General features: G+C 38.7%; 1 pseudogene across 1 annotated transcript; it reads left to right on the forward strand.

Moving 5' to 3' along the window:
* Positions 1-7,222: 7,222 nt before the first annotated feature.
* LOC111144773 lies at positions 7,223-8,045 on the forward strand (annotated as a pseudogene). Its single transcript, XR_002640427.1, has one exon. The product of XR_002640427.1 is annotated as a 40S ribosomal protein S6 pseudogene (transcript).
* The last annotated feature ends 1,711 nt before the right edge of the window (positions 8,046-9,756 follow it).

Consider the following 9,756-nt stretch of genomic DNA (forward strand, 5'->3'; position numbering starts at 1 on the left):
GGAACACTTCCAAACTCGTTTTATGAGACCAGCTTTACCTTGATACTAAAGCCCTACAAGGATATCACACACATGAAGGAAAGAAAGAAAAAGGAAAAAAGAAGATTATAGGTCAATATCCCTGATGAATATAGATACAAAATCCTTACCAAAAAATTGGAAAAACCAAAGTCAACAATACATTAAAAGGATCATCCACCATGATCAATTAGGATTTATTTCAAGAATGCAAGGTTGATTCAACATTTGCAAATCAATCATTGAGATACACCATATTGACAGAATGAAAGATAAACACCCTAAGATTACCTCAATAGATGCAGAAGAAATCTTTCAACAAAATTCAGTAGTCATTTGTGATAAAAACTCTCAGCAGAGTAGGTATAGAAGAAATGTACATAAACAAAATAAAGGCTATAAATGACAAACCTCACAGCTAATATCATTTACCCAATACCACTGGGTAAAAAGCTGAAATCTTTTCTTCTAAGAACAGGAAAAAGACAAGGGTGTCCACTGTTGCTACCTTTATTCAAAATAGCACTAGAAGTCCTAGCCACAGCAGTTAGGCAAGTTAAAGAAATAGAAAGCATCCAAATTGGAAAGGAAGAAGTAAAACTGTCACTACTTGCAGATGACGTGATACTAAAACCTAAAAGACTTTACCAAAAAACTGTTAGAGCTAATAAATGAGTTCAGTAAAGTTTTGGGATACAAAATTAATATACAAAAATCTGTTCTGTTTTTAACACAAATAACAAACTACCATAAAGAGAAATTTTTAAAAATCCCATTTACAATTGTATCAAAAAGAGTAAAATACCTAGGAATAAATTTAACTGGGTGGGGGAAAAGACCTATACACTGAAAACTATAAGACATTTATAAAAGAAATTGAACGAGATATAAATAAATGAAAAGATATTCAGTGTTTTTGGAACAATTTATTTTTTTATTTAAAATTTTTTTTTCAAAGATTTACTTATTTGTCAGAGAGAGAGAGAGAGCAAGCACGTGCACACAAGCAGGAAGAATGGCAGGCAGAGGGAGAAGCAGGCATCCCGCTGAGCAGGGAGCCCAATATGGGACTCGATCCCAGGTCCTGGGATCATGATCTGAGCTCCGAAGGCAGGCACTTAACTGACTGAGCCACCCAGGCATCCCAATAATTACCTTTTTAATGTTCATACTACCCAGAGCAATCAGCAGGTTCAATGCAATCCCTATCAAAGTTCCAACTGCATTTTTCACAGAGCTAGAGCAAATCTAAAATTTGTGTAGAATCTCAAGAGACCCCAACTAGCCAAAGCAATACTGAGAAAGAACAAAGCCAGAGGATTCACGTTCCTTGGTTTCAAACTGTACTACAATATCTAATAAAACAGTATGGTATTGGCATAAAAACAGACACATAGATCAAAAGAAGAGAATAGAGAGACCAGAAATAAACCCATGCATATATTGTCAATTTATAAGAAAGGAAGAAAGAATATACAATGAGGAAAGAACAATCTCTTCGATAAATGGTGATGGGAAAACTGGACAGATACATGCAAAAGGATGAAAATGACCACTATCTCGCATCATACACAAAAATTTACTCAAAATTTAATCAAAGTAGATTAAAGACCTAAACCTAACACCTGGAGCCATGAAACACTTAGAAGAAAATAAAGGCGGTAAGCTCTTTGACATTGGTCTTAGTGATGTTTTTTTGGATGTCACTCCAAAGGCAAGAGCAACAAAAGCAAAAATAACCAAATTGGACTACAAGTCTAAAAAGCTTCTGTCCAGGGCGCCTGGGTGGCTCAGCGGGTTAAGCCGCTGCCTTCGGCTCAGGTCGTGATTCCAGGGTCGTGGGATCGAGTCCCGCGACGGGCTCTCTGCTCAGCGGGGAGCCTGCTTCCCTCTCACTCTCTCTCCCTGCCTCTTTGCCTACTTGTGATCTCTCTCTATCAAATAAATAAATAAAATCTTAAAAAAAAAAAAAAAAAGCTTCTGTCCAGTGAAGGAGACCATCAATAAAACAAAAAGGCAGGAATGCCTGGGTAGCTCAGTTGGTTAAACCACTGCCTTCGGCTCGGGTCATGATCCAAGGGTCCTGGGATCGAGTCCCGCATCGGGCTCTTGCTCGGCAGGGAGTCTGCTTCCCTCTCAGTCTCTGCCTGCCACTCTGCCTGCTTGTGCTCTCTCTCTCTCTGACAAGTAAATAAGTAAATAAATAAAATCTTTAAACAAAACAAAAGAAAAACAACAAAAAAACCCAAAAAGCAACATTATGAATGGGAGACAATATTTGCAAATCATATGTCCAATAAGGGGCTAATGTCCAAAATATATAAAAAGGTCATCAACTCAATAACAAAAAATCTGATTAAAAATTGGTCAGAGAATCTACATAGAAAATTTCCCAAGGAAACATATAGAAGGACAAGATACATGAAAAGATGTTCAACTTCATTAATCCATAGGGAAATATAAATAAAAACCATAGTGAGATATCTCTTCACACCTGTCAGAATGACTAGCATCAAAAGACAAGAAAAACAAGTATTGGCTAGGATATAACAGAAAGGGAACCCTCATACATTGTCAGCAGGAATATAAGTTGGTGCAGCCACTGTGAAAAATAGTATGGCGGTTCCTCAAAAAATTAAAAAATAGAATAATCATATGATCTAGCAATTTTACTTCTGGATTTCTATCTGAAGTGGTATCTGGGTATCTGGTATTAGAAGATAATGAAAACACTAGTTTGAAAAGATACATACACTCCTTTGTTCGTTGCAGCATTATATACAATACCCAAGATATGAAAACCACCTGATTGTCTATTGATAGATGAATGGATAAAGAAGACACACACACACACACACACACACACACACACACACACACACATGAATATTACTCAGTCATAAGAAGTATGAAATATTGCTATTTGCCACAACATGAATGGAACTTTACATTATTGTACTAAGTGAAATAAATCTGCCAGAAAAGACATGCCACTTGATTTCACTTATAAGTGGAATCTAAAATAAGAGCAAACAGAACAAAACCCAGACTCCTACATGCAGAGAACAGATTGGTAGTTTCCAGAGGGGAGGAGAGTTGGGAGGGAGGGCAAAAGGCATAAAGGAGATCAAGAGGTGCCGTCTTCCTGTTATGAAATCAATGAGTCACAGGGAAGTAAGGTCAGCGGTGGGGATACAAGCAGTAACAGTGTATTCACTTTGTGTGACCACATATGGTAACTGGTGGTGACCATTTCACAATGAATTCCAGTATCAAATCACTATATTGTACTCATGAAACTAATATCGTGTGTCAGTTACACTTCAATAAAAACTCATTATCAAAAAAATAAATGAAAGAACAATTAGATACTTAAAAAAATAAAGATCTGAGGTTGGATCTTAAGTGATTGTCTGATGCTACCAAAACTGGGAGAAGGCTCAGATATCTGTGGGCATCTGGGATCTCCGCTCCATAGGGTGCATCTTCCTTGAAGAAAAAGAAATAGTTATTTTCACCTTAAAAGTAATGTAAATAGGGGCATCTGGGTGGCTTAGTCAGTTAAGCGTCTGATTGCCTTGGGCCAGGTCATGATCCCAGAGTCCTAGGATCGAGCCCTGCATCAGGCTCCCTACTCAGAGGGGAGTCAGCTTCTCCCTATGCCCCCTCATCCCACTCGTGCTCTCTCTCACTCTCTCTCAAATAAATAGATAATAAATTAAATCTTAAAAGAAAACTAATGTAAATATGCTGTTGACTAGAATGGCAAATTTGTGTCAGTTAATTAAGATAAAAATAAAAGTTCATATGTTTTGAAAAGCACCCCCTTTTGGAGGACATGTCAGGGAGTGCTCAGGCCTCCCAAACAGTATCATTCCCACATCTCTGCTATCGCTGTCCCCGGGTCTTTGGGTGGAGAGCACAGCTTTGAGCATCATGAAAATCTCACCATTCTGAGTGAGATGGACACTCAGGTCATTCTGGATATTTAACTAAACACAATCAACACTTTTTCCAGTGATAGACTATATACCTCTAAGTAGATATCTATATCTGGTATATTCCTTTTTGATTTGTAACAAAGATGATAGAACATCCGCCACCTATTTTAAGCCCTGAATTTTACCTTAACAATGTATCTGGGAGATTATCTATATCAATCTATAAAGCGTTTCATCTTTTTTAATTTTAATTTTTTAAAAAAGATTTTATTTATTTGAAGGAGAGAGAGATCATGAATGGGGGAAGGGACAGAGAGAGAAGGAAAGGGAGAAGCAGGTTCCCTGCTGAGCAAGGAGCCAGACTCTATCCCAGGACCCCAAGGTCATGACCTGAGCTGAAGTCAGACGCTTAACTGGCTGAGCCATCCAGGTGCCCCCATCTTTTTTTTTTTAAATAGCTGTGCAAGTGTTCTGATGTACTATAATTTATTTAACCAATATTCTGTTGAGGTTTTCAGCCTTTTGCTATTTAAACACCACTGCAATGAATGATGTGTACATAGGTTATTTTGCAAATAAGAGCATCTATTGTTCTAGAAATTCTTGAAGAGGTTAAAGGATATGTGCATTTGAGGATTGCCCTAGAGGTGGTTCTAATTCCCACTTCCATCAGCAGTATAGGAGAAGGCCTGCTTCCCCATACCCTCACCAACTGAAGTTTGATTTCCACCAACGGAGTAGGTGCAAGATGATACTTCCTAATAGTTGTAAAGCGTCTCGCTCCGGCTGTGAATGACGTTGAGCCCATTTTCATGTTTTAAGACTTATTTGGCTTTTCTTTGCTGGGGATAGTTTATTCGTATCATTTGCCTGTTTTTCAGTTGGGTCATTGGTTTGTTCCTTGTTGGTTTCTAGGAATTCTTTATATACTTAGGTAAACCAGCATGGAGTCTATTGCAAATATTTTTTCCTTCCAGTTCTGTCATTTGTCTGTTTTTTTTTTTTCCTGCAGAACATTGTGACTTCTATGTTTTATGTATGTCATAAATACAAAGGTATTCTGCACTCTGAGATTATTAAATAATTCTTCCATGGTTTCGTATATCAATTGTAATATACTATTTTTTTAAATTTTTACATTTTTGTACCACTTGAAATTTTTCCTGGTGAACAATGTGAGGTATGGGATCCAACATTATTTTTAGATGGCCATGTAAACCTTAAAATTGAATAATCTATCAGTTGACCTAAAGCCTTTAATTGAATAATCTATCTTTTCCCCATTGATTTGAGATATTATTCTTTAAACCATATTAAACTTATCACATATTAAATTTCCAGATGTTTTTTGGTCTATTTCTGGACTTTCTGTTTTTCTTTCTTTGATCTCCCTATTCATGTATCAGTACCATGCATTTATTTTTTATTTTTTATTTTTTTCACATTTCACCTCTACCTCCCTTTATTTTTTTTTATTTTATAGCTTTATAATAGGCTTTAATTTTTGATTTGGAAAAAAATCTGACAATTATTCTTTTTCAGAATTTTCTCGACCACTGTTGCTTGCTTATTTTTCCATCTAAACTCCAGAATCAGCTTATTTAGCTTAAACAGATAATGTATTATTGTCTTTGTATAACGTATTGATTAACATAGAGGGGACTGATGGCATTATATGTGTTGCCTTTACTATGCAGTGGCCCTCCACCTTGGTTAGTGTGATCCAATGGATGTCAAATACTCATAAATATCACCAATCAGGTATAACACTTCTCTACCTATGGGGTTGACTGAGTGATGGGGAAGAGAGGCAGCCAGAAGTATTTACCAGTCTTTCCTGGGGGTAGAGCAGAAAACCTCTCCTTCCATGGAAAGATGAGAAGCAGGTGGATAAAGGTGTTTACCATTGACCGTGGGATTCAAGGGGCACTTGCTAGGGATCCCTCTTGGGATATTTCGGTGACTCTTAAAAGAATTTGGTCTCAAACCATAAGAGACTCTTAATGTCACAAAACAAACTGCGGGGGGGCGGGGGTAGTGGGGTAGGGAGAGGGTGATGGGGTTATGGACATGGGGCTGGGTATGTGCTATGGTGAGTGCTGTGAAGTGTGTAAACCTGGCGATTCAAAGTCCTGTACCCCTGGGGATAATAATACTTATATGCTTATAAAAATATTAAAAAATAAAAAAGAATGACCAAAGTTAAAAAAAAAAAAGAGAATTTGGTTTCGTGATTCTGGAGATCTGAGACACTAAAGGTGTATGTGGAGTTATTTATCTGCTGAAAAGGATGGTGAAAGGCAGGTGTAGGATAAAGACCATGGGCTTTAGAGCCCAAAGAGATTGAGTTTAAATATCAGCGTGGCTGCTGGTTGTATGATTTGGGGCACTTAATTTCTCCAGCTCTCGCTTTTCTCACCTTTATAAATACCTTGTGGAATTGTCAGTATTAGGATAATATATGTCAAGATTCTAGCACAGCACCTGGCATTCGGTATGTAGTGAATAAATAGTCTGAGGCACATTTTGAACCGAAGACAAACTTCAGTTTCTCTGAAGCTCTTGGCAAACTTCTCCGGCAGTGAGTGGCCTTATACACCAAAGAGAGACACTGTTCCCTTGGATCCACAAAGAAGGCACCTAAAGACAGAAGAAACCTTTCTGTTTCTGGAATTCTAAGCATTTCAGCTCTTGCGCTTGGTCTGTGACCCACTCACGCGGGTTCTCCCGTCTCAGCCCATTGCTGTGCATCTCACTGCACAGGCATTTTTTTTCATGCTTCCGGGTCATCCTCAAATGGGAATATTTACATATAAACAAACAGAAACTTGATCCTTATGAAAAAGTGCTGAATATTTTTCCAGATTATGATTTTAGTATATGCACATTTAAGAAAAAATAAGAAATGGTGAAAAACATAAGAAAACAAACATTAGTTATAATGTCACGAAACAGAAAATGTTTCTTAGTATCTATATTTCCTTCTGGGCTTGTCTCTGTGTCTACACCCTCCTCCATGGACCTTGATAGTGACATTTACAGTGATAGTGACATTACAGACATTTACAGTCTACACATTGTGTAGACACGTACACCCATATTCGCACTGATATATAATTGGATCATACTTCACGTATAATTTGGTGTCTTTTTAAACATTATATCACATCTTCAGTGTTTCAGGAAGTTTCTGTTAAAAGTAGTTTTTTACTACTGCATAATGTTTGGTACATTTTTCTTTTAAAAGTCAAGAATTAGCCTCTTTTTCGTGGCTCCTCGGAGGCGGTAGGCTGCTTCAGGATGAAGCTGAACATCTCTTTCCCAGCTACTGGCTGCCAGAAACTCATTGAAGTGGACGATGAACGCAAACTTCGTACCTATTATGAGAAGCGCACGGCCACAGAAGTTGCTGCTGACGCCCTCGGTGAAGAATGGAAGGGTTATGTGGTCCGAATCAGTGGTGGCAATGACGAACAAGCCTTCCCCATGAAGCAGGGTGTCTTGACCCATGGCCGTGTCCGCCTGCTGCTGAGTAAGGGGCATTCCTGCTACAGACCAAGGAGGACAGGAGAGAGAAAGCGCAAATCTGTTCGGGGTTGCATCGTGGATGCCAATCTCAGTGTTCTCAACTTGGTCATTGTAAAGAAAGGGGAGAAGGATATTCCTGGACTCACTGATACTACTGTGCCTCGACGCCTGGGGCCCAAAAGAGCCAGCAGAATCCGCAAACTCTTCAATCTCTCTAAAGAAGATGACGTCCGCCAGTATGTTGTGAGAAAGCCCTTAAACAAAGAAGGTAAGAAACCTAGAACCAAAGCGCCCAAGATACAGCGTCTTGTTACTCCACGTGTCCTCCAACACAAACGTCGGCGTATTGCTTTGAAGAAACAGCGCACTAAGAAAAACAAGGAAGAGGCTGCAGAATATGCTAAACTTTTGGCCAAGAGAATGAAGGAGGCCAAAGAAAAACGTCAGGAACAGATTGCCAAGAGACGGAGGCTGTCCTCTCTGAGAGCTTCTACCTCTAAGTCTGAGTCCAGTCAAAAATGAGATTTTCTAAGAGTGACAAATAAATAAGATCAGACATTAAAAAAAAAAAAAAGTCAAGAATTAGGCAAGCAGATTTTATCTCCATTGACACTACTTAGGGAGCGGACAAAAAGATTAGAGTTATTGTTTATACATTTTCATTTAAATACTAAACAAATGAAGTGAGCAAACCATCAGCTAGTTTCTGAGAGCTGAGAATAATGAAAGCCCATTACAAAAAATCATTGTTTCTACATTGTTTTTTGTCCTTTTTTTAAGAAAAAGTTTTGAATATTTTTCAGATTCATTACTGAGTAGCTTGCGCAACACTATTTTTACAAGGGGCCTGACAAAAAGCCAGGGTTACGGCCTTCCTTTCCTTTCCAGAACATAATGTTTATCCTTTCTATGGGGGCAAAGTTGATATTTTCCATAAAGCACAACAACCTGGAAATCTAGGGTGATTTACTTGAGCCAAATGGTAAATAAAAAGCAAATAAAGTAAATTGAGAAATACTTGTGGGAGAATGAACTAGATCACATCTGTCATCCTACCATGACCCCTTTTTGCTGTGTCTCTGGTGGTTGACCACAAGATGTCACTATGGCTTTTTTAATCCTAGGAATCCGGTAGCCAGCTGGGGGTGGGGAAAGAGCAGAGAAAGAGAAAATCTTACAGTTCTATGCAAAATGGAATAGTATTTTTTTTCCTGGCAGGCAGCCAGGCTAATAAAAAAAAATGTTTTTAAAACCAACACTATGAATTCAAAAGGCTTTCAAGAAACATCTGCACAGTGAAACTGTTAACTCCAAAGAAGTCCAACATTGTATTTATCCTGTATAAATTAAAATGGAAAATAAAAACCCATTTGGGCCAGTGTGCAAAATCTCCAAAGCAAGAGAAAAATACTTCTGAAGTCAATCCATTTTCAGAATGATGGCATTAAATACGGAGGATGTAATAGCTGAAAACAACTGAAATCCTGCCCAGCGAAGCTTCAAATAACCAGTTTCCAAAACCAAATATTGTTAATTAACCAAATTTCCCTTCACGGACTCAAATTTTAGGGGAAAGAAACAAATCATTCTTTTTCTTAAATGCAAGCTGCTCTCACGTTACTTGGGTAAGATGGTTTTCACATTTAGCTAGCACGGTCTGCTGTGTCCCCTCCGTAAGGCACATTTACATGTAGTCAGACCTGGTGTTCTGGATCGTGGTTCTGAAGGACTGAAAGTTCCCGAGTCAGCACAAAAATTATATTTCTTATTTGCATAGAAGGCAAGAAAGTGCTTTAGGAAAGCAACTGGGAACACAGCAAATCCTTGGATGTGAATAGACGTCTAATGGATGGTCTCCTGGGCCCCCCACTTGTATGCAGGTGTCTGCGTGCATCACTCTTGTCACGTGGTCCTAGTGCAACTGGCATGTGATGTGACCACCCAGTGTTCTCAACAGTGGCTAGCAGCCTGACCCAGATCCCACATCAGGAATTTGGGATTGAGTCAGTTGAGTCTCTCTTCAGATGACCAGACAGTAGCATGCAAAGTCTGGAACTGTGGGACACCATATTTTCCACTCTGTCAAGCAAGAAGCAAACACATAGGTGTCCCAGGAGAAGTAAGGGTGAAGGGGGCACTGAGGAGCCCTGGCAGAGAGGGAGCTTTGATGGCATCCAATTCCAATGTGTCTTTGAGGTCCAGAGTCTTCCTCTCTGGTTTCCAGAGAAAGCCTTGTATCCTCACAGAAAAGAATCATTTTGTTCAACCA

Source organism: Enhydra lutris, unplaced genomic scaffold (genome assembly GCF_002288905.1).
Source record: "Enhydra lutris kenyoni isolate GAN:26980312 unplaced genomic scaffold, ASM228890v2 scaffoldscaffold12, whole genome shotgun sequence".
NCBI classification, from domain to species: domain Eukaryota; kingdom Metazoa; phylum Chordata; class Mammalia; order Carnivora; family Mustelidae; genus Enhydra; species Enhydra lutris.